Source organism: Triplophysa rosa, linkage group LG12 (genome assembly GCF_024868665.1).
Source record: "Triplophysa rosa linkage group LG12, Trosa_1v2, whole genome shotgun sequence".
Lineage (NCBI taxonomy): Eukaryota > Metazoa > Chordata > Actinopteri > Cypriniformes > Nemacheilidae > Triplophysa > Triplophysa rosa.
This window is the reverse complement of record NC_079901.1, coordinates 20,802,078-20,824,365: the sequence shown is the minus strand read 5'-3', so window position 1 is coordinate 20,824,365 and position 22,288 is coordinate 20,802,078. Positions and strand designations below refer to the sequence as shown.

Below are 22,288 nucleotides of genomic sequence, written 5' to 3'. Positions count from 1 at the left end.
TTTCACATATCACCTTCACGCAAGGACGCTTCAGCTCCCTGCTCTGATTCTCCCTAAATAAACCTTCCCTTGATTTAGACACCAAGACAAAACAGGAAGTGCTGGGGAAACTACAGTACCTTTGTGTGACAAGGGAGTCAATCCATCTGACAGACAGACATTTTTGAACTGTCAGCTCCCCGAGGAAAAACCTGCTTTAATCTGTTTTGTCAGTGACCTTGCATGACGAACACCAAAAGCACACACTCGGATGAACCGACAAGCAGACTCTCCGGCAAAAAAACAAAACAAAAGCACACAATTTCTCACAAATACAGACAGAGATATATGGATGGGGCTGATGGGCTGCAGAGTGAGAGCATCTGTGTTGTGATGTTGTAAAAATGGAAATACCAACAGTGAAGCAGGACATGAATGATGAAAGATCAGACTATTCCTCTGCTGCGCTAGAAAATGAAAGCCAGCAAACGGCTGTCGAATTTATCCATCTCCGGATCACCTCATGCGCTAACCTGACTTCCCCCCCGTGTGCAGCGGGAGGGAGAGAAACTTAGGGCTCGAGAGAGCAGGAAGTGGGAGGAGAGCCAAGAAAGTGAGGAAGGAAATTGCACCGTCAGGTCTGTAGAGATGCCATCATGGGTTAAGACTCACTACGGAGCTCAATGTGCATGAAAATATAAACATTGGTCTCTTTTATTTACCTGCAGTTGAAATAGTCTTCGGTAAATGGAGTTGCTCTGCCTCTTATTCAGACTTCTTCATTCAAATCAGCTGTTTCTGTAAAAAATAAATAGGAAATCAACAGAAGTCAATGGAAGCTTTATGACTCATATAGATATGAAGTAAAGGAGATAATGCAACTAATTGTTTTTCAGCCTAAGAAAAGTAATGAAAATTTACAATGAAAAATTTACAATTGAAATATGAAAATTGTGATTTATAGGTCATGTGTAGTTTAGAAACTGAAAGAGAACTGTCTTAAGATGTGTATAAAGACCTTACATAATGAAGCGTTACGTTTTTATTACCTTAGAATGAGCTATTTCTATCTACATACACCTCGGGTCACCTTGCATGGAATTCGACACACTGTTTCTACATTTCCCTAAACCAGGGGTCGGCAACCTTTGCGACCAAAAGAGCCATTTTGGGCCCTCTCCCACCAAATAAAATTTGTCTGGAGCCGTAAAATATATGTAAGGAATAATTGACAACGGGCCGCACTCCGCTTCGTGTCGTGGCTGCATTACCACCTTGGGGTGTGCATTAACTTTCGAATAATTGAACGGACCGGAGTCAATTATTCCACTTATACCACGGTTACCACACCATAGCATAGGACATTGTTCAAATATTTAATTTCAAAGTTTGTCATGTTGTCGTCTTTAAAATGCTGTTGATGGTAAGGATTACTTTCTTGCTCATCTCATTTCCGTTAGAGCGAACGGACTTGGAAGCTTGAGCCACGTGGTGTGAGTGTGTGTGTGAGTGAGAGAGCGAGAGATTATGGCTTGTTCGACTTGATGCGGCGCCGCAAGATCCCACATGCGGTTAACATCAAAGTACCGCGAGAGCGATTCGAAACCAAACATTTTATGGTTTTTCGAATGGCTCTCGGTACTTTGATGTCATCTGCCTGTCGGATCTTGCGGCGCCGCATCAAGTCGAACAAGCCTAACGTGTGTGAGTGAGAGAGCGAGAGATCACGCGCACACCTGCGTGTTTGCGGTAATGTGACAGAAAAGCCGGTGATAATAAATTATTTGTTCCTCGTATTGTTTCTATCTTCAGCAGTAAAAAAAATCACGCAAACTTTTGAAAGAGTAGGTCTATCAAAATATATTTGTTATCAGTTATACAGTAAGCAGCTTGAAGAGGAAAACGACCCAGTAGGCTATAAGTGTTTATTAATGCATTTTGTTTTTCTATTTAGTTATTTTACTTATTCAATTTCAGTATATGTATTTCTTGTTTTTGAAATGCTTTGTTTATTGAAACGAAACTGCACACGTTTCTATTAACAGTAAAGTTTGACATTATAAACGTCAGATCAAGAGCAGGGTTCTGTGTGAGGTGGTGTCCTGTAGGCTACACTATAACCCAGTGGTTCTCAACATCCATTTTTCTGCCGTTAGCCCCAGCGCTGATGAAACACACCTGAACAAGCTAATCAGCGTCTTTAGGAACAGATGCATTCAATTTAATGCGATGCTGCGCTAATCTGTCGGTGTACAGTATATCATTAAAGTACCGCGAGAGCGATTCAAGTGCCACTGATCCGTATGCATCTGAATAGCTCTCGCGGTACTTTAATGCGATACTCCCAAGTAATTTGCGCAGCCCCGTATTAAATTGAACGCGTCTGTTACTGAAGCCGCTGATTAGCTTGTTCAGGTGGGTTTTATCAGAGCTGGGGCTAAACTCAGCAGGAAAATGGATCTCGCGGGCCAGGGTTGGTATAACATTTCTGTTGTTTAAACTTGGCGAAGTGATATGGAACTGTAATGCGGTCAGCAGACCTGGAACACCTTCATAGGTGTGCATTTACAACCAATCAGATTGAAGCATTCAACAGCCCCTTGGTATAAGTAACCTTTAAATTACTATAACACATGTTGTTATGCATGTAAGGTAGTAGTTACCCAGTTGCACCACTAGGTGGCAATATAGTGCGATTTTTATTGTATTTAGATGTTAGCAATTTATACATTTTTGTCCCTGGCAGGAAGTGGGAGTGTGGCAATAGGAGAGTAGCGTCACATTGTTGCACGCGCAGCTTTAGTTAGACTTCAGATTTTTTCTGTGAACTTTTGTTTTGGCTTTTGTTTTTGCAGTGTTTGATGAACAGCCACAAGATACCGACAGACATCATGCGTAAACATTATGAGAAGCGCGCTAGCCAGACAAGATTTAAACTATGCAGGCTTAAGACCTAAAAGTTTGGTTTAAAGACGAAAAACGTACCAAGCAGAATGTTTTCTCACCATTCCATTTCTAACACATGCTTACAGTGTTCGGCGCTGTCTCACATCAGTCAAAGCAGAAATAAAACCGCTACTCTCTGTATTTGTTATGTTTTTTCTGTCATCTCCGGTCGCGCTCATATGTACATTGCATGCACTTATTTCATCTATTTTAATGAAATATCTGAAAAAGCAAATACATTTTAAATTTGTAAGCTTTTTCAGATATTTCTTGAAGAAATCAGGACAGAAGTGGTCAAAGTGGACAAAATAGACGGATAACAGCAGCAGGTGTAAACGGGTATGTGCCTCTTTCGTCCACTTGTGATCCGATCGACCAAAACGCATCTTAATACCAGGCATAAAGAGGGCCTTAGAAAGACTACAATAAGCCGCAGCGGGGGGGGGCAGAAGAGCCACGGGTTGCCGACCCCTGCCCTAAACTGACAAACTGCTCTAAAGAGCGCGTTTCGTAAATCTATTATCTCCTTCGGCAAAGAAAGGAAAACATGACGATGATCTTAGTTCTGTGTCAGTTACCGTAGTGCTTCGAAAGAGAAGGGGAGCAGTGGAGTGAGCCGTTGGTTGCAATTCACAACCTCACTGCTAGATGACGCTAAAGTAGACCTTTAATAGAGGTACAGTAAATGACAAATTATCAAAATATGCCATCTATGTTGCGTGTAATTGGGATAAAGTAAACATCTGTAGAGTACTTTGAAATAATTTTCTTAGGGCTACTGTATATTGAATTGAATAAGTCTAGAGCATTGGCTGACTAACAAAAACACGGCCGTCATACAAGGGTTAGGGGATTTAGTCCATTAGTGCAACATCATACACATCTTTAGCCATAAAGTTTTGCTAGAAATGACCATAGAATAATAAACCATAATCTAAAAATTAAGAAACAAAAATAAAGAGAAACTATAAATGATTAACTATACTGTATATAATGAGAAAAAAACTGCAAGGATATACAGGACTGTGATGGATACACTATTCAGTGCTGCTTATGAACGTGAAGAAAACAAGATTTTGAAACAAAGCTCTAACTCTTTTTTTCTCTGTTTTACAGCTGCAATGGTCCATTTGTCTACACACAAATGCAACAATGTTATCAGTCCAGTCCTCATTCATTAGGAACATTGTTTGAATGCCACAATTGATAAACAGTCGCCACACACACGCAAGCACGCACATTATTGAGACTTCAACATTATTACATCTAAATCACATAATCCCCCACTCACAGACGCGCACCACCTGGGACAAACCCTCAGTTCATGGCCAGCGTCTAAAATTGATTCAAAGAAAAATATCACGATTGGCATAATACTATATTCTGAGATGGCAGAGTAATGAAACAATGTCCTCACTGCAGGTTTGCACGGAATAATCGTCCTGCGGTACTCTATAAGCGATTAGACTACAGGTGAGTGAAGCAGTCATTTAAAACCTGCTTATTAAAATAAAAGGAGCAACTAATGAGTGAGGCCTTTAACTAATGATGTTGAGAAATAATGAAATGCGTAAGTAAAAGTCCAGTGCAGGTTAAAAGTGGATGTGATGAAGTGAATGGAGGTCTTCTGATAATCACAGCCTGGTTAACAGATCCTCAGGAGGGAATGAGAGTGATCTAATGATGGGCATGAAAAGAAAAAAAAACATTTTTCATTTATTCTGAAGGAAAACTCAAGAACCATTAGATGTGACACAAAGGTGAAATCACTGAACCAAATTTGCACATGGACTGCAAAAATAGACAATTTGTAACAATTTGCCACACAAGCAGCGCTACCCATATACGTAAAAGGCGCTTGCGTTATTCGTTCAGTAATGGCATATTGAACGATCAAATTAATCAAAGTCCAAACAGTCTCATGATGAGAATAAATGATGCTTGTTTATAATTCAAACGTTCTGTTGACACAAACTTTCATTTATTTAATTGTGTGCCAAATGGCTCTTCTATGCCTGTAGTCAGAGGGCAGAGTCACTTAATGGAAAGCTATTAGCGCTGTAGCCAGGCTAAATGACTCAAGAAAAATCAATTTTGTTCTTTTCTTTAAAAGCTTTAAGCATGTTTTTTTTTTAAAGCTCACATCATGGTCTTTGGCCCAGTCAAAAGTGAGCCAGCCGCAAACAGCATACAAATGGTAGGACGCGGCTGTGTAGTAAAAGCAACAAACTTTATTACTAAAATGTGGTGGAGGGTCCCGAATCTGTTGTAGATCAAAGTCCAAATCAGAGGAACAGAATCAAAGCTGCTATGTTGCCTGTAGTAACCCTGTGTGGCACTTAGAAATTGGGGTTTTATAACGTCCCTCATCCTCCATATTAAATGAAACGGTTACTAGGCCTGCTGGGGGATATTTTCAACTTACTGTGACAAATAAAATACAGTACATTATCGAAACCTCTCGGGTCAGATGGAGCTTTATCGCTGCTGTCATTGATTGACACTGAACCGAGTGGAAAGGAAACTGCATAATTTTTGCATTTTCTGCCCTCTGCTCCAAAACAAAGGGTACTGTACAACAATATAAAAAAGATAAAGTGTTGCCTGATCCAGGAATTAATAACTTTCTGAGATGGTTCTTACAATGAATCGGTCAAAAACCATTCGAGGAATTTTGTAGGAAATGGTGTATTGCAACACAACCGCACAGGAATTTGTAACTATTTTACAAGGTAGCTAATTCTTATCATTTGTACGATATCATTCGTAAGTTTTTTTGTGCTTTCGCACAAGTAGGTTTAGGGGTGGGGTTATGGGGGGTCTTCAATATTGCTTTTTTATAACAATCGTACGATTTTATACAATTCACATCATACGAATTCATATGAACTAGCCAGTCAACAGCTGGTAATACAAACACTTGCCAGGCTAACTATTTTTTCAAGGTGGCTAATTCATATCAATTTATACGAAGTGATGTATACAAAAATATACAAATGTAAGAAAAAAGCAATAAGGAAACTGAAAACAGTTACAATATACTGTACAAATGAGTTTGTACCAATTCACGAATTAGCCACCTTGTAAAACAGTTACGAATTGCCATGAAATTGTGTTGGACCTGCCATCTTGTGATTCCCCCAAGACACCTTCTTATATCACTGTGGCCCAGCCTGGTCACACCCTTCCAGCCATGACAGAACCCGATAAGCTAAGCTCCCTGCCACCCTCATATATACACTAGCAAAATCATGTGGATATGCCAAAATCTCCAACAAATCCTGACACCCACAAACAAACAGCCAGACATTTCCAGCCCTTACAAAGACATCAAGGTTATGTGCTTGATTTACAGTCAACCCCCACGACTGTATAATGATATATTTGTTAGGCGCCGCATTTAACAGCAGTGCCAATTCTCACCGTTTGAGTCTAGATACATTTTAAAGGCGCTGCTGGTGGATGCTGTGCCCTCTGTGTGGGAGGACAGCAGGAGCGCAGCCAAGAAAACAGTAGTTATAAAAATATAAGACTATTTATCAGCGGCGTGCCAGACAAAAGAGGAAAACTGGAGATTTGCAAAGGTGAGTAGTAAGGACATCCGTTTAAATTATGTAAACTGGGAGGTGAAAGGAGCAACAAAACAAATCTGCTGTAGGAATACTGTTGACTTTTCGTTACGCTAAACGCATTCAAATTCAAACTGTTGTACAAAAAGGCCGAGGACGACAATTACCCTCTCCATTTCCATTTGTTATTCCTCCACAATGGCTCTTTGAGATCAGCACGAAAAAAAACGAACGTCTTCGTTCTGGTGGCCGTGACGGTGGGATTATAAATAAAAAGGGCAGGCATGAAATATAAATAGAAAAATAAAATAATAAAAAATCCCCTTCCAATCACAGCGCGCCAACATTTCTACCTCCCTGCACATCGGTGGTCCGATTAGGAGCAAATCCTGCCTGTCAGCAACAGATGATAACCACGTTTCAACTTTAATGTCATAACACAGCTAATCCTCTTTGACACAGAGCGGCAGCAGACAAAAGCGGCTTACAGCGTTCATCTCCGTCCTGCTCTCTCTCTCTCGATTCCTGCGACTTCACCACATTCCAGATGAAGTCTTCACTCACACCTTGAACTTCACTGCTGATCTGATTTTATCCTCACAGTCCATCTGTTCATTCCTATCTAAAGTTAGGGTTTCTTAGACATCTGCCACTTTCTCCATCACTGGTGATGATTCTTCCACCTTCCCTCTTCTTTCCTCTCTCTCTCTCTTCTACGATAGCTGTATCCCATCATCTGGACGGATATAACGATAGATAGACATAAAGACAGATAGACAAGCAGCTTCATGGACAGATATAATAGACAGATACATTATTGTCAAACACAATATGAGGAAGATTGAGATAAGATTACATTCAGGCTGAAATGAAAATCTGCATAGTTCATTTATATTTCAACATCCAGTGTTTGAAATTTAGCGGCACCTAGTGGTGAGGTTGTGAACTGCAACCAACGGCTCACGCCACCCCTCCCTTTTGAAGCACCACGGCGGCTGACACAGAACTAAGATGACGTCATGTTTTCGTTTCTTTGTCGAAGGAGATAACGTATTTACGAAACGCGCTTTGTAGAGCAGTTTGTCTGTTTAGGGCTACTGTAGAAACATGAATTCCATCTATGGGACCCGCGGTGTATGTAGATAGAAATAACTAAGGTAATAAAAACATAACGCTTTATTATGTAAGGTCTTTATACAGCTCTAAAGACAAAACTGTTTTATATTATATTGCATTTCTATCAATAGATCCTCCAAAAAATTACACGCAGCACCTTTAATGGAACTGCAACAATGTAATAACTGTAACATTTCAAACAACAGTTTATAACCTTTGGTCGAAATATTCACCTTGGTGAAAATATTAACTAGTTTTGCTACTCAATGTGTTATTGCTAACAGCACAATGTTTTTATATATTACAATTATAAGCTGCATCCCAATGTGCAGAAAATCCCAAGAAATGTCACAACATTCTGTTCTCCAGCATTCTACAATTTGGGACCCACAATCCTTATGTTGCACGACAGTGTGGACCGAATGCAAATCTTCTTCTCTCTTTTAATCTATATCAAATCAACATTCACACCAGCATACGGCACACAATTCACAATTAACTACACTGACTGACAACAGAAACAATGAGAGTGATGCTGTTCAATGTCAAGCACGGGTGCAGAAGCTTCTACACGCAGGTACATTTTCCAATGACATGCTCTGGACTCAATAAACAGACCGTCTCATGTTGCCGTTCTGGTTCGATGCTCTCACAGAAGGACCCTGCTACAAGGAGAAGACATTACGGCTCATTTCACTTTAAGCCTTTCACATAAACCTCCTCTGATCATGCCTCTCAGCTGCACTTATACAAGACTTGAGACCTGCTCTATCCAACGCCCTCCTGACTCACCGTCTTTTCTTACGTTGGTGCACTCTTCTTTAGCTGTATTGGTTTTATTAGAATTCCATTTTGATTTCTCTATGTTGCGCCAGAGCATTTCCCCTCATTCTCTTCCTTAAAGCCTTCATACAGTAACTCTGCCATCCATGAGATAGTGTAGGGTAATATAAGAGCACCGATGAATGTCTATAGCTGTCAAAAGAAAACAGATTATTGCCTAAAGATCTACAGCGTGCTTTCAGGATTGGCTTTAACAATTCATTCACGGAAGGTGCAAAGACACAAAGGAAATATACGGCCCTTGATCACAGAATTTCAAAATACTCACAGACAGCCATAGCAGTCACTGGAACAAAGCATTTCTATCTTCTATCTTGCCTTTCTTTGATTAAAAAAAACCTGTTAGTAAATATCACTATGACTAGTAATGACATACAGAGGACGAAAGCCACGCTGCTATGGTTGCAGACTGTTAATAGATTAAAAAGCCACGCTGCTATATGTTCACAGACTGTTAATAGATTAAAGGTTGACATTTCATTGAATTACAGAAATGGCAAATATTTTATGAAAAAGGGTATATATATATATATATATATATATATACTGTATATATATCCAAAATGAAGATAGTTGCTTGTGAAATGCTTATGAAAGCATTTACATTACAGCTCCAGTGCTCAAGTGAGGCTTGGTCAGGTGCATTACCTTAAGTCACAGCAAGGGCGGCGCCAGCTTACTCTAGAACCAGTATTTCTTATTACTGCTAGCAACTGTGAGGCTTTGCCAATGTTAAACTAAAAAAATGTCAACAAGCACAAAATTAATAAAGGATTGTAAATGTGGAAGTTGTATAAATAAATAAAAATCAATAAAAACCTTATTTAGGATTTACCATGTTGATATTATTTTTTCAATTGTTATGTGATATTTCGTCTGAATGTGAATGAATGTAGTATAGACAATGTTTGCCAAAAATGGCAAAAGCTGGTGTAAGGTTTAGTATAACTAGACAATTGCAATGTGATTCACAATCTTGAGCACTTCTGAGAAGAACCCACATTGGTTTCTGCATTTAACAGCTTGCCAAATATGTAAGATTACAATTTAAAACAACATTGGAGAGTATTGTCCTAAGCAGTTAGAAGAAAAATAATTAAGATATCCTCAGGCGCAACTGTTGAACACGGGGATATTAATGTGGCAATATTGATTTAGGATTTGTTAACCTCTAAATGTCATGTACTACCATTAGAGAGCAGTCGCTAATGATTTCCCAAGATACAAAAGGGTTTCCTCCAGCTCATGTTAGATTTGTTTATTGAGGAATATATGAAATGTATTTCATTATTTGCCTAATATCTTGTACTCTGCCTTGCTCTTAAATCCTACTTACACATGCAAACTTTATACGTAGAGGACCATGTCAGGTTGGAGATCACTGACAACAAACATTACTCAAGTAATGTATGACATTGTTTAGAAGACAAAACGTCACACTATTTGAAATAACACAAGGCTTTGGAAATGATGACATTGGATTTGGGGTGAATAACATCGCTTCATTTTAATAACATTACCCCGAACACTCTCGTGTCACCTTCATTTCGATGTATTATTTGCATAATAAAATCTCCTCTGGGGAGTTGTAGCATAACTCTGTTATGTCCACCTACCTCACATTTTCAATCCGATTCCTTTCAAATTAAAAATTCAATAATGTCCTCTGCCCATCATCTGCCACCACAAACGCAAGCGTCCATCTGCCTGAATAACTCAACTACGTGACATTCAATCTAGCACACGCAGTCACAAAGCTTTAACATTCATTTTGAGTTCCTCTCTGGCTTCATCTCTGAGTCTTTTTGTCTTCTTTAACCCATCAATGCCCAGATGTTTTCCAGAAATCCTGACTGGAACTATCAGCGCAATTTCCTAAAAATGCAACTAACACACTGTGCAATGTATTTTTCATGCTAAGACACGAAACCTTTGGTTATCCGTGGGTCCACAGAAACATGCTGCAAGCTGTCAAACGCTCGTCCTAAAGTTGCCCACTTCCATCATCCGATCTCGAAACATCTAAAATCAGCACAACACAAAGATCATTTTTAGCTGTCTGTGATCTTGAATGTGACATAATAGGTTATTTCCCAAGTGCTATCTACGAATAAGGGGTCACCTCACCGGTGGTCCGAAAGCAGGGTGAGAGAGAGGTAAAGTATAAAATGTCTCTCTAACACACTTCTCCCGACTGCTGGTTATAAAAACCCAATCAGGGACCGGCCGCAGAAGGGCCTGTTATTTGACAGCAGTTATTGTTTTTGCTCAAACTTCGGAGTCGGGGTATATTCTATCTTGACTCAACCTAATCCAACCGCTGGATTGAAAACTATATTACACTCCCTGCGCAAAAGGGCTTTTCCCCAATTCTCTGCAATGTAGTAAAATATAAATTGAATTGGCAATTTTTTTTAAAGCTGACCCCATTCTGAGTTTCTAAACAATACCGTCTCACTACAGTTTCAAAACATTTTTCTTCTGGTTTGGTCAGGCTGAGGACCAATGGCAATAGATGCTTCATTATAACACATACAAGCTAAAATTACTAATAAAATCCATAGATGTAAGCCTGTGGAAGATCAATACGAGGCATACTCATTGAATGGCATTGTATCTCCTACGCGGGGAATTGTGTGGAGGGAACACTGGAGATTCACCGATCGCTCACACAGAGGAGAATCATCAGAAAAACAATAAGAAGACGTACAACAGCCACACAAACAAGTTGACTTTGTTAGAAAATGCTATGTAAAAATTGTGGAAACAAAAGTAGTATACTGTAAAATGAGTGACTCAGAATTATACATTTTAAATATATCTTTGATACATTTTATTTTATATGAAAATAATGACATATTATATTATATTAATGTAACCATCTAGTACTGATGCCAATTAAATGATCAAATGAGATTTATATATTTCTTTATTTTTTAAAGATTGAATTCAAAAGAAATATTGTTATCAAATAATAAAAATAATACTTATGAGCTCAGTGACCGCATGCATGTGGTGATTTTCTACTCTCCTAATAAAATAAGAATGACTTATGCAGAAACACTCCTGAAAGCAAACGCTATACCTCAGTCAATGACTCAACGGACAATATTTCCGTATAAGGGTTCCTCTTATAGACACAGCCTTTGTTTTATATCCTTTTTTGCAATGGCAGATTAAGATAAACAAAAACAAAACAGCACTGGAGCAATTATGTGAACTAATGCACTGAATGTCATCCTACTTGAAGAAATATTGTGGGTGAAAAAAAGACATTTATTCAACAGTCATTTACCTGAAAAAGTACTTCAGTCAAACAGCAGCACAAAAGAAATTAACCTTGTGTTCCATCTTAAATGACTTTGCTCAAAATCTGTTTGCATTTGATAAATCAGCAGATGAAATTAACATCTTAATTTCAGAGTTGTGAATTTACATCTTGTACCAACATCTAGGACACCAACTCTTTCACACTTCGACTAAGCGAGTGCCAAATAAACTGACGACATTGAAAATTAACTGCCATATTAACATTTCACCATTTATTTTCATTTTCATTCTTTTGCTATAAAAACAGACAAAGACTACAAACCACTTGAATTGATTCAGTTGTTTCGCCTGTGCGAATGAAGAAGACTGCTTAAATTATCCTAAAATGAGCATGACCACGCAAGCGAATCTGACATATCGGACTCCCAGGACAATAAAAACAACTCAAGGAACCAAATTGGAGCTAAATTATTATCCTCAAAGGGCCGGAGTGTGTGCATACACTATTGCCTCTTCCGCGCGTATGCACAAACTTTACCCTTTCTCGCCCCAGCGCCACTGATCCGAACCGCGGCCATACGAGCCTCTGCATCTTGACTTTCCCAAATAAACACATCTTAAAAATCTTTAGCCCAATCAGGCATTCCCTCTTGCATCATTAATAACACCGCTGTATAAATAAATGCAGAGTGAATGAGTATTTCCGCCCATCTTTGTGTCCCAGGCCCCTCCGCCATTTTTCCAGGCGGTAAGTCATTGTCTACCCTGCCGAACGCAGTCAATCAATACCCATTTAAGCAGAGCCTGGTGGTCCCCCCAGAGCAAATTCAGCCATGAGACCAAACGCGTAAGGGAAATTTAAATGCAAATAGAGGATCCCTCCGCCTCGGTTTGAAGACCTTGTTTGGTTGCAGTATCTGCCTCACTGGGTTGAGTTACATGCGACCTCCCTGCACCGCGGCCGGAGCTGCGGCGCATGCCTGTGGTCTGGCCGGAACGAGGAGCACAACGTGGGGATGGTGATATTTAAGTGACCTCCACTGTCAATATGCTGATCCGTCAGCTGAACACGCATACATGCAGATAGATATACATGGGAATACCGGTGAAGCACATCCAGATAAGATAGCCGGGCATCAAACTGGTCTTTAAAGGTTCGAGCGTGCAGGAAACGTATGTGCCGGCAATTTTTCCAAGTCAGTATAGCAAACTCTTTTTACAGCTTGTCCCTGGAGCAGCCTGGGGTTAAGTGCTTGTTCAAAGGCACAATGGTGATAGCTCATAGCTTGCTTTCAAAATAGTATTGTATGGAGTGCACTGGCACACTGATGGGAAAATAAGCCAATACTATGAAGGAATGTAAAAATGGAACATGTTCTATTGGACTACTGCAACATTTGGGCACTTTGAATAGCACCATTGGTGTTACCATGGTACATGTCCGAACAGACCACGGTAATACCATGTTTCTGTTTCTTGAGTGTACACACTCACTAGCAGGACCTTTTCTAGCCCAACGGCTCAAGAAACAAATAAACATGCATGCATCCCTAGCCAGTCCATCGCTTTGCTTTCATCCACTGCTGCAGGTTATCTGGCCTCCTTAAAATTTTAGCCACCCCGTTTTGACACGCTTGCTGATGTGCCCGACCTGCAGGCAGTCAACTAGATCACCTCTAAACCCACACACACACTCACACACTTTGGCTTTGCGGTTAAGAAGCTCCCGAGAGATCCTGTTAGATCACATGCACTATTTTTACAGAGCGCTACGCTAGCAGCAGCATTATAAGCGATGCAGCCATGTCGTCAAATATCAGAGCGTGATCCTCATACGAGGACGGTTCGAGAGACACGTGACTATCTATAGGGTGTCGGACTATTAATAGAGCTCAGGGAAGCAGCGGGAGATGATATAAAGATACGTTTGAGAATGCTTATAAATCATATCAGCATTATGTGGCTGTATGGGAAGATAGGTTTATAGGTTTCAGCGCTAATCTGAGAATTATGTGATTTATGACGCTTTGGAGCAGGACTGGCATATCTCTTAAAGCGAAATGGATGTTTCCTTATTTAGTGGAAACTGTTAATGCGTGTCATGAACCTTCATTATAACGGCATTCCTAGTATCCTATCGGCTGTATCAGAAAGCTTAAAAATTCTGTTTTCGCAGGCTGCGTGCAGAGTTTGGAAGGTGAAAACGTATATTGTCATTAAAGTGAAGATGCATCCTCTTTGCCTCCGATATCCCATAATCCTGTGCATGCACAGTGGGAAAAAATAGGAGTGGAAAGGCATAAATAATTGATTACATTATTACACTCTAGAAAATGCTGGGTTGTTTTTGACCCATGCTGGGTAAATGTTGGTCAGAACACACTGCTGGGTTAGAATTACCCAATGCTGGGTTATTTTTAACCCAATTGCTGGGAATCTTTACCCAACCACCAGTGGAAACAAACCAGCATTTGGGTTGAAATTAACTTTCATCAGTATGAATTGTAAAGAGCAGAGCTATACAACACAAGGTATGAAAGAACATGTAAAAAAAGTCTTCCTCAGGTCAGATTAAAAGACATCAATCAAAACTGAGCCCATTTACTTTCCTTATGAATCACCCTTGTCTAACAGTGCATCATTCATCAGTGCATACCATTCTGAAGAACATTGTCATAATATTTCATCAAAATGTCATAACTTTCTTCACCTCGGAAATAACTTTTCTTTCTTACTGACATACCCAAAGCCACATTAGAAGGTAAAAACAATACTATTCAATATCATAGCGTCAAAGGTCCCACCCTAATCACAATGGTTAAAATCAAGGCCCATAATTTTACCGGTAAATATGTTTCAAGTAAAATATTTGCAAATGTTGTTTAATGCATATACATAAAACTGGTTTGAGCCAAGAAAGAACAGATTCAGCTGTCTCAAATAATTGAATAAACAGCACGACATACAGTAAATGTGGCAGTATCCGTGCCATATATTAGGGTGACCATACATGTCATTTTTCCCGGACGCGTCCTGGACAGGATTTCTTTGAGGGCGCATACGTCATTGGGGTTTATTATTTCAGGAAAGCAACCGTTACACTTCAAGGTAAGAATTAAACTACAATGATTACATCTTAAGAGAAATAAAGGTTAATTTTATAATGTTTTTTTTTTAATCAAATGTGACAACCGCAATTACGTATGAGCCCGACAAATACAACCTCCGGAGGAAGCAACCTTCCAATTGAGACGCAGCAGCTATGGAAATCCTGGCCAGGAAAAATGGCACATACTGTATGGTCACCCTATACCATGTATCCATGTATATATAGCACATATATGCACATGTGTATGCATGTGTCACCTTCAGGACATCAATAACTTAAAAGATAGACCAAACGCAAATGGCACACACACAGACACTCAGTTGAGAACTTACAACATCAGCACGCTTAAGATAAAGTGAGAGCAATAAAGCAGGCAGAGTGAGTGAATTGAGTTAATGATAGCTCTCCATAACACAGCTAAGATGAGGGGCGCCACGCAGAAGATGTGTACAAGCTGATTTAAACCACCAATTTTCTACACTCATTGCTCGGGCCACCCCTCTCGTTCTGAAGTGTGAGTTACAACAGCGCCACCTCCGCATCCTATTTCCCGCTTCGATGAGGAACATCTCGCCGGTTACTTGATCATTTAGCATGAGACAGCCACATACACACCTTTAAGGCAAAGATGCTCTGAAGGTTTTTCAATTACTCCCCCTCCCCCTGAACTACATGGGTATCAACAATCTGTTTTCAAGGCAGCTGACGGAACATTGCTCAGATTTAGTTTTTCATCGGCACTGCCAAATCTGCATTCTCTCTCAACAGATGTTATTGGACAATCTTCTTGTTATAAAGCTGCTTCTCAGGTTGTAATGCAACGGGTTTGATTTCCATGCAAGACACAAATAAAACAAATACATAGGTCCTTGAATGCGCTGTAAATCTCTTTGGATAAAACCGTCAGATAACTGAATAAATGTCAATTAAATCTTAAGATCTTATGAGTTTTAATTACATTCACATTTTTTATTGCTTTTTAATTCATTTAGTGACATCGGACATTTATGCACTGAAAAAATCACGGAGATACCTCGTATCTCCATATTTCGTGATTTTGTTCGCCATAAATCATTATTATTAGACATCTTTTATGTTTGTCACTGGGTTTTGTAAATATTTAACCAATAAAAAGTATTAAAAAGTGCTTATCAACTTTGACAACACAGTATTTAATAATTTAAAAAGTACAGTGTTTTTTCCATTTCCTGAAAAACAGCAAATTTGGACATCCAAGGTTTCAGAAGGACAGCGGTGATATTAAAGTTATTTTACTCATGTTTACTCATAATAGCATAATTTATCTATGTTCAAGTTGCCCGATTTTATGTTAATTTTATTTTTTTGTTACATGCATACTTTCCAAAATTGTTTATTTTTATTTCTATAGTGAGTTTTTCTCATTACAGTTCTTCTTATTTCACTCAGTGGTCTTCGCAAAGATGTAATGAAAGTAGCTACAGTACAAATAAATTTGAACTCACCATTTTTCTGTTCAGATTTATACATCCAACAGTTTTCTTATAGCCAATTAATGAATATGTTGTCTTTACAATATCCCACGTATTATTTATTTTACACAGCTTAAATTATTCTTTATACCAGAAATATATAGAGATAATACCGTATGTATTTTAGGAAGGGGGTCCTGACAAAAGATTCATCATATTTGCATATAACTTAACGTCATGGAAAAGATAAATTAACATTTTGTCACATTAACTATATATATGAGTTGAGAACTTTTACTTTTATTGTGTGCGTAAAACATACATTGGGCAACTTAAAGTGACCCAAAAATGAAAATTCTATCATCATTTACTCACCCTTTTGTCATTTCAAACCTGTTTGATTTTCTTTCTTCCGCAGAACACAAAAGAAGACATTTTGAAAAATGTTGTTAACTGGACCCCACTTGGATTGGTTTTGTGTCCATACAATAGAAGAGAATGGTCAAAGAATTTCAGATTTTCAAAGAAGCGTTCATAATAGAGCAACACATTGTCGATAAGGGCAAACAACATATAGCCGCTCTTTAATTTAGATGTACTGTATTGTGATTTTGTGTTTATAAATCAGGATTTTAGCAGCAGTTAAAGTGACTGCTGGTGGCATTCAGTTGTAAAATACAGTATAATGTGACAGATCAGAGAGTAGAAGAAAAATAGATATCAAGAGCTAACACTAACACGACGAAAACACAACTTGATGACGTCACAAATATGCTAATTAGTTTGTGACGTCACCAGTGCCACAAGTTTGTCAAAATCCTGTGGGAAACACTGGTTACCAACTTTCTTCAAAATATCTTCTGTGTTCTGCTGAAGAAAGAAAGTCGTAAAGGTTTCTATAGAGGGCGAGTACATTATTTTTAGGTGAACGTTCACTTCATACATAGACAAAATATGCTGAGTAAACATAACTTTAATACGTGCCACATATTTTTTATGGTAATCCCACAGATTTTCATTAAACTTGCACTGAACAGTATATGTGGGATGGAATCAAATCCCCAACTTGTACGCTGCTAATGCAATGCTTAACCTACTGAGCGTCAGGAACGAGTTTCTTGCTCTTGAATGTTCCAGCTGAGTGAAATTTCCTAATTTCACACAGAAAATGCAATCAAAACAGACCATGTTTGTTTCGAGGTACCAAACAAGACCTTCAACAGTTATAAAGTAAGAGGTTCAAACATGAAAGCAAATTGAAGTAAATAAAAACCGTAAAGAGGCACTCTCTGCAATTAGAGTAGATGAAATTCACCTTGTTGTTCCACCCAGCTAATACTCGATGTCGCTATGTAAACCCACTCAATCAACGCTGATCTAAAGACAATAAACACGAGTGCGCTGCGAGAACATCATTACTCAGATTCAATGTTATTCTAACCGTCTGCAGAACTCTGGCTTTCTGTCTCTTTAAATATTCACAGCACATGCTCAATGCGGGAGAAGAGACGCGCGTGGGGGCGTGGAAGACTGGATTCTCCGCTAACTGAAACCACTCATTATAGAGAGGAATATCATAGCCCCAAGGGTATGAAACAATGACCGATGTGACCTTTTCACAATGGAATGAGGTCTGATCTTACTGGAAAAGGACGAGAAGAAAGCATGTCAATATTTACCTGCATTGTACAAGAAATGAAAAAAAAAAACATTTTAAAGTCTTGTCATTTTGGCCAATGAATAGAGGAGTGTAGTGAGACAGAGTAAGAGAGAACGCTTGTAACAATTCCGGCTCTTAAAACAAAATGTTAAATGGGTGCAATACCATCAGCTACTATGTTTAAGTGTCAACCGGATACTGGCAAGATCGTTTGTCGTATTAACAATATCAATAATCGCGACTATTAATATCATGGCTACTGTCAATATTGGTACATCCCAAATTTCCTTTTCCAAGCAAAAGAACCCCAGAAATATAAAATGGTCCATACGAGTCTTTTTTAAAGCAATATGATATAGCTTTGTGTGAAGAATATCTAAATTTAAAGTCATTTGTCAAAGACAATCTCAAAGTCCACCCTAGCACTATTTAGCAAATTTATGAGAGTTCATGAAAGAAACAGCAGCTAGTAACAGCTCAGGGTAAAACAATGAATAAATACTTTCATTAATGTTTGTTGATCACTCGTATCTATCATATAATTTCAATAAAGACGCTATAAATATATACAGTATGTAATATATAGGTACCCTTTATAAAGCATTTATAAATGTGTGCATTAATGATTAATAAGTCATTTACAAATGCATTATGAAGCAGTTATAACTGCATGAACAAAAATAAGGATTCTAACAAAATACCTGCCAAATAATGAGCAATTTGTAACTCACATGTTATAAATGCTTAATAAATGTATTTATTCATTATTTATCTGACTCGAAAGGAGATTCATTATTATCTTGATGTTGTTTGCAATATAGGTCGTCAGACTGGACACTGCAGGGTGTTATGTTGTTTTTCTTATACCTGCTCACTATTTGGCAGGTATTTCGTAAGAACCTCCCTTTTTATTCATGCAGTTATAACTGCTTTATAATGCATTTGCAAATTACTTTTTAATCATTAATGAACACATTTATAAATGCTTCATACAGGGTACCTTAATGTAAAGTGTTACCATAAATTCTTTGGTGAACTTATCACTTTAAAACCGTAGGAAATGTTGGGCATGCTGGACCTTAGTGGCGTCGATTGGCTTAGTTGACAGTGGATGACAGCAGCTGTCCTTGTCAAAGAGCCCTACAAGCCCCCGCGAGCAGGTATGTGGGTACAGAAGGGTACTTCGGGACAGCTCTCAGCAGGGAGTGCATCTGGTTCTAACAAATCTGATACGGGTTAAAACTGCAAAGGAGAAGACAGGTCGGCTTAGCACATCTGTAAGTGATATGTGCAGCGCTCTATTGATGTGGATGAGTAAGACTCATTGATTATGCTGTGAAAAGCGCTTTGAGCCAGAATCTGTCCAAACCCTATAGAGGATGATCTAAACGGAATCCATGCAAACGATGAGGCTCTTAATATGACCTCCAGGGTACATGCTACAGTAGGACTGGGATGTATGACGGTATATAGCGTGCAATGGTAGAAATGACCCTGCAGTTCAAATTAAGAGAAAAATGTCTTGTAGAGACTGTAGATTGTTAATTGCTGTTTTATTTATTGTCTGTGGGTATATTTGCTATTACATACATCATATTGAAGTAATAAGCCCAAGGAAGCAGTGGGTTACATTGCATTTTATAACTCGTGCCTAACAACGTATTTTTCCACATTTTAGAATACGAGTAAACCGATCAAAACCATAAAATAACACAACTGTATCTGTAGGAACTAAGTTGTGACTAAAAGCATCCAAAATAAATGAATCTTCAAAGTAGAATTCGCAAAATCGAACACTTGGTATTTTATCATCCAGCTTCTTGAAGTCTCAAACTGGGAAGCCTTTTTTAAGGAAACTGAATAAAAAATATTTGTTTAATAAAAAATGAGTTTTCTAATGAAAGGAATTATTATCTTGGCACAATTATATTTTTGTCGACAAAAGTAATTTCAGATATTGAGACATAGTTTCAGAAAAAGATTTTTAAGATCACGATAATCATTTTTTTCAACTGATCCTAAACTTTTGACTGGTAGTGTATATAGATGGTTTCATCAGATACACGTGCTGGCCCGAAGTTAACTTCCGGTCTGTGTTTGGTTATAATATATATTTTTTTATATTAATATTAACTTATAATAATATTTTTGTGTATTATTTGTATTAAATAAAATAAAAAAACTCAACAGTTATTGACTCTTTGTGGATGTCTACCAGAAGTTACGTTTGGGCCACATAACGTTTATGTTGTTGCCGCTGAAACTGTCTATATCTACATACTTTGATTTTTCCAATTTTTTCTACTGTCTACTAACAAATACCACAGATTATTTATTATCCACAGATAATAAATAAATGAAAATAATTTAAAGTAAGACATACTGTATATATACAGTATACATACACGAAGGTCAAATTTTTCAAACTTTTTGAGTCTTGATGTGACTTAAGCCTTTTTTTTCTAACATGAATCATCTTTAAAGAACAATCAAAAAGCACAAATCTCTAGATTATTATACATTATGGGGTTAAATTTGTAGCAAAAATTTGTGCACCGTGACATGTACTGTATCATAACTGTGACATTAAATTCGCCACACTGTGTCTTATACAAGCATGAACCCGCCATTTCTCCAGGTCTACACGCATGTACAGTACATGCTCGGTTCATAAACACACGCTTCAGCCTGAAGTTGCATGTAGTTCACCCCCCTGAAGCCAAGCTCAGGGGTCAACAGCTGTTCTCATTCGTCCATCTACATGTATGCAGTCTTTCCCCTGCATGGACGTACACACACACACATACATAAGCACACACACTCTCATCCATCAATGCCGTAGCTCGATCTAGCGAGTGTAGTGTTATCGCCATAGGGCCTCTAAGGTTGTTTCTCCAGCTAATCCTGCTCCATAGGGAACCCTACTACACCCAAATCCCAAACAGCTGCCTTCACTCCTTGCACTCAGGATGCTCGGAGCTTTTCCTTCTGGCTCCACATTCAGGAAGCGAATGAAGGACACAGGTTTAGAGCCATGATGCCATGCTTAAGGAATTCTTGATGGAGGAATCAAGAGTAAGTCAGACCGCTGGGGTTGACAGGGGTTATAAAGAGACAATGATAAAACAGTTGTTAAAATAAACAAAACCCGGAATGACCTGAAATGAAAACTATCAGTGTTAGTCTGTAAACTCAACATTTATAAGCCAAACGTCTGTCCGATGAAATAAAATGTTACAATACTGTATATTCCCCCTGGAATTGAGTTTTAGGGGATAAACTTTGATCCTTAAAAAAACTTTATGGATAGTTCATACAAGAAGTCTCAGCATTTACGCAACCTCATGTCATTCCAAACTTGTATGACTTTCTTCTTTCTATAGAACACAAAAGATATTTTGAAAAATGTTGGTAACCAAACAACATTGGGCCCCACTAACTTCCATTGCATAGACACAAAACCACAGAGACATTCCTCAAAATATCTTCTTTTGTGCTCCACAGGGTAAAAAAAGAGTTTTAACTGAAATGGGGTGAACAAATGATGACATAATTTTTATTTTTGGGTGAACTATCCTTTTAACTGCTGAACCAAATAATTACAATGAATTCAATTAAATTAATGAAGTCTGGCTGTTACTGTACCTGATGCAAATTAAAATGCTGTCTATTTATATAAATATTCACGCGCACACACACACACACGCACACACACACACACACACACACACACACATCACTGACGGGGCCCACCAACGGTGCACTCGTGTCACCTTTAATCACCAACTATAACTGAAAATGAATGACATGTGGTTGCTTTGTCACTGCAAATCCCTATACGCGTGTTAACACCCCTTCAAATAAAAAGTCTGTCAAAAACTTCACTGCGAAAGCTTTTATTTTGAGAGACATCTACTGTTATCTCAGAATCGCGTTTGAAGAATGCATGTTGCATGTTGCAAGAAAGATCAGAGCAGACGGCTGCATCGAAAATCTCAAAATAACAAACTACCAAGTTTTATCCATTCCAGTGTTTCTTAATATGCTGATTACATACAGTAAAGTAGCCAAAAATAAAAAGTCTATGGACACCTTAGTTACAGTACACTTGCATATGTCTGTGCAATATCTTATTAGTGCAACACATTACAAAATAGCCAACCAATTTCATTTTCTGATCGCATAAGCACAAGTTCAAGCAAAAACACACGATTTCACAAAAATAAATTGGTTGGCTTTTAAATTATGCTGCTGAAAATAAAGTGCTTAACAGTATTGAGGCACTTTCTGGACATTAGTGGAACATGACCACATCTGTCCACACAGATATACTTGTGGTTATTTT

General features: G+C 38.4%; 1 protein-coding gene across 5 annotated transcripts in view; it reads right to left on the bottom strand.

Moving 5' to 3' along the window:
• The window catches only part of tspan9a (tetraspanin 9a), a 169,030-nt gene that overhangs the window by 106,677 nt on the left and 40,065 nt on the right, over positions 1 to 22,288 (bottom strand). For 4 of the 5 annotated variants that reach the window (XM_057347715.1, XM_057347718.1, XM_057347714.1 and 1 more), the window contains one exon: positions 702 to 777. The gene's annotated coding sequence lies outside the window, so the exon portion shown is untranslated. Of the gene's footprint in view, positions 1 to 701; positions 778 to 6,982; positions 7,009 to 22,288 lie in introns of those variants that run through there. The other variant, XM_057347716.1, reaches the window with a different exon arrangement.